This window comes from Salmo trutta, chromosome 13 (assembly GCF_901001165.1).
Source record: "Salmo trutta chromosome 13, fSalTru1.1, whole genome shotgun sequence".
NCBI lineage: Eukaryota > Metazoa > Chordata > Actinopteri > Salmoniformes > Salmonidae > Salmo > Salmo trutta.
This window is the reverse complement of record NC_042969.1, coordinates 89,071,401-89,075,697: the sequence shown is the minus strand read 5'-3', so window position 1 is coordinate 89,075,697 and position 4,297 is coordinate 89,071,401.

Sequence of the window (4,297 nt, the reverse complement as noted above, 5' to 3'; positions counted from 1 at the left end):
GTCTTACCGAGCCATATATATATATATGAAACGTCTTACCGAGCCATATATATATATATGAAACGTCTTACCGAGCCATATATATGAAACATGTCTTACCGAGCCATATATATATATATGAAACATGTCCTTACCTGAGCCATATATATATATATGAAACATGTCTTACCGAGCCATATATTATATATGAAACCTGTCTGAACGAGCCATATATATATATATGAAACATGTCTTACCGAGCCATATATATATATATGAAACATGTCTTACCGAGCCATATATATATATATGAAACATGTCTTACCGAGCCATATATATATATATGAAACATGTCTTACCGAGCCATATATATATATATGAAACATGTCTTACCGAGCCATATATATATATATGAAACATGTCTTACCGAGCCATATATATATATATGAAACATGTCTTACCGAGCCATATATATATATATGAAACATGTCTTACCGAGCCATATATATATATATGAAACATGTCTTACCGAGCCATATATATATATATGAAACATGTCTTACCGAGCCATATATATATATATGAAACATGTCTTACCGAGCCATATATATATATATGAAACATGTCTTACCGAGCCATATATATATATATGAAACATGTCTTACCGAGCCATATATATATATATGAAACATGTCTTACCGAGCCATATATATATATATGAAACATGTCTTACCGAGCCATATATATATGAACATGTTACCGAGCCATATATATATATGAAACATGTCTTACCGAGCCATATATATATATATGAAACATGTCTTACCGAGCCATATATATATATATGAAACATGTCTTACCGAGCCATATATATATATATGAAACATGTCTTACCGAGCCATATATATATATATGAAACATGTCTTACCGAGCCATATATATATATATATATAAATACAGTTGAAGTCAGAAGTTTACTTACACTTAGGTTGGAGTCATTAAAACTTGTTTATCAACCACTCCACACATTTCTTGTAAACAAACTGTAGTTTTGGCAAATCGGTTAGAACATCTACTTTATCCATAAGACAAGACATTTTTCAAACAATTGTTTACAGACAGATTATTTCACTTATAATTCACTATATCATAATTCCAGTGGGTCAGAAGTTTACATACACTAAGTGGACTGTGCCTTTCAGCAGCTTGAAAAATTCCAGAAAATTATGTCATGGCTTTAGAAGCTTCTGATAGGCTAATTGACATCATTTGAGTCAATTGGAGGTGTATTGGAGGTGTATTGGAAGTGTATCTGTGGATGTATTTCAAGGCCTACCTTCAAACTCAGTGCCTCTTTGCTTGACATCATGGGAAAATCAAAAGAATCAAAAGAAATCAGCCAAGACCTCAGAAAATAAATTGTAGATCTCCACAAGTCTGGTTCATCCTTGGGAGCAATTTCCAAATGCCTGAAGGTACCATGTTCATCTGTACAAACAATAGTATGCAAGCATAAACACCATGGGACCACGCAGCCGTCATACCGCTCAGGAAGGAGAAGCGTTCTGTCTCCTAGAGATGAACTTACTTACCATCCCAACCGTGCAAAAAGTGCAAATCAATCCCAGAACAACAGCAAAGGACCTTGTGAAGATGCTGGAGGAAACAGGTACAAAAGATACAAAAGTATCTATATCCACAGTAAAATTAGTCCTATATCGACACAACCTGAAAGGCCGCTCAGTAAGGAAGAAGCCAATGCTCCAAAACTGTCATAAAAAAGCCAGACTACGGTTTGCAACTGCACATGGGGACAAAAATCGTACTTTTTGGAGAAATCTCCTCTGGTCTGATGAAACAAAAATAGAACTGTTTGTCCATAATGACCATGGTTGTGTTTGGAGGAAAAAAGGGGAGGCTTGCAAGCCAAAGAACACCATCCCAACCGTGAAGCATGGGGGTGGCAGCATCATGTTGTGGGGGTGCTTTGCTGCAGGAGGGACTGGTGCATTTCACAAAATAGATTACATCATGAGGTAGGGAAATTATGTGGATATATTGAAGGAACATCTCAAGACATCAGTTAGGAAGTTAAAGCTTGGTCGCAAATGAGTCTTCCAAATGGACAATGACCTCAAGCATACTTCCAAAGTTGTGGCAAAATGGCTTAATAAGGACAACAAAGTCAAAGGTATTGGAGTGGCCATCACAAACCCATGGAAAATGTGTGGGCAAACCTGATATAGCATATGCGAGCATGGAGGCCTACAAACCTGACTCAGTTACACCAGCTCTGTCAGGAGGAATGGGCCAAAATTCACCCAACTTATTGTGGGAAGCTTGTGGACGACCACCCAAAACATTTGACCCAAGTTAAACAATTTAAACGCATGCTACCAAATACTAATTGAGTGTATGTAAACTTCTGACCCACTGGGAAAGAAAAAAAAGCTGAAATAAATCATTCTCTCTACTATTATTCTGACATTTCACATTTTTTAAATAAAGTGGTGATCCTAACTGACGTAAAACAGGGAATTTTTACTAGGATTAAATGTCAGGAATTTTGAAAATCTGAGCTGAAATGTATTTGACTAAGGTGTATGTAAACTTCCGACTTCAACTGTATGCATATATATATATATATATATAGGCTGCCTCTAGGGCTACATGTTCAGTTAGGCCATATAGAGTTCATCTTCACAAATAAAATAGAAGCGCTGTGTGATAAATATGGGGGCATGATCAGAATGGAAGAACAGCCATGAAACAGGCCCATCATTTCAGGGTAAAATGGCAGGATGCTAGCTGTGTTTATGGGATGTGCCATAGCTTTTAGGACACTCTATTCACTGCGTTTTACAGTGGAAACTGAGAAGTCACGCCACTCATTTAACTCACCATACATGTTTCTCCGAATTTGGTAACAGTCACTTAACACTCAATGTAGCTTGATTTCTATGCCTCCTTTTGTTAATATAGCAAAGAACAAAGAAAATAGCTCATGCGTTGTTGATGTATAGATTCAGATGTAAATTAAAATGTACCGTTTCATTATTTACACTGTCCATATGACTCAATTGTCACTTTTAGACAGACATGGCCGACTGTACTGAAATAATCTATACACATGGGTCAGTAAACTTAAAAATGATCTTTAGCTTTCTAATAATTAATTGATGATTGATCTCTCCAAAGTACTTACAGTTTATAGATTGACTGATGGTTCATCTCCATGATGTTTCATGATATTCAATATTTCCTGTCAACTAGCAAAATGGACAAGTAGCCTAAAAGGCTCACTCACACACACACACACACACACACACACACACACACACACACACACACATATATATCAGAGAGATTTTAGTATTCATGTGAGATTTTAGCATTCATGAGAGATTTTAGCATTCATGAGAGATTTTAGCATTCATGAGAGATTTTAGCATGAGAGATTTTAATATTCATGAGAGATTTTAGAAGCAATAATTTCCGCGATCCCCTGGCTTGCCTGAAGCACATTTACTGCCCCAGAACAGAACTAATATTATTGAAAAGCAATTTTCTCTCCATTGTTTTCATGTTGACAGCAGCAGATTGTTTCAGATAAGTAATTAAACATTCTCTTCTCTCAGACTCCGCAAGCCCACACACCACTTCATCACAGATGCCAATAGGAATGAAAATGACTGTGGTTATTACAACCACAGTATACAGACGTATGTAGTCAGCTGTAGAGCAAGCATGTCCTGATGAGACTAATGATGGTCCAGCGTTTAAACAACAGGAGTTCATGAGTATCAGAGAATGGTGAAGGCTGATGGGACGGATACCGTTGTATGGGCTCCTGACCAATTGGACTTCTTTGTGTATTTCTTTAGCGCTGTTTTTAACTTTTTTTATGTACATAAAGTTTCAGTTTCCGTTAGGCCTGGCTCCTCTATCCCCTGTTCTCTCTCTAGGCCTGGCTCCTCTATCCCCCTGTTCTCTCTCTAGGCCTGGCTCCTCTATCCCCTGTTCTCTCTCTAGGCCTGGCTCCTCTATCCCCTGTTCTCTCTCTAGGCCTGGCTCCTTCATCCCCTGTTCTCTCTCCAGGCCTGGCTCCTTCATCCCCTGTTCTCTCTCTAGGCCTGGCTCCTTCATCCCCTGTTCTCTCTCTAGGCCTGGCTCCTCCATCCCCTGTTCTCTCTCTAGGCCTGGCTCCTCCATCCCCCTGTTCTCTCTCTGGGCCTGGCTCCTCCATCCCCTGTTCACTCTCTAGGCCTGGCTCCTCTATCCCCTGTTCTCTCTCTAGGCCTGGCTCCTCCATCCCCTG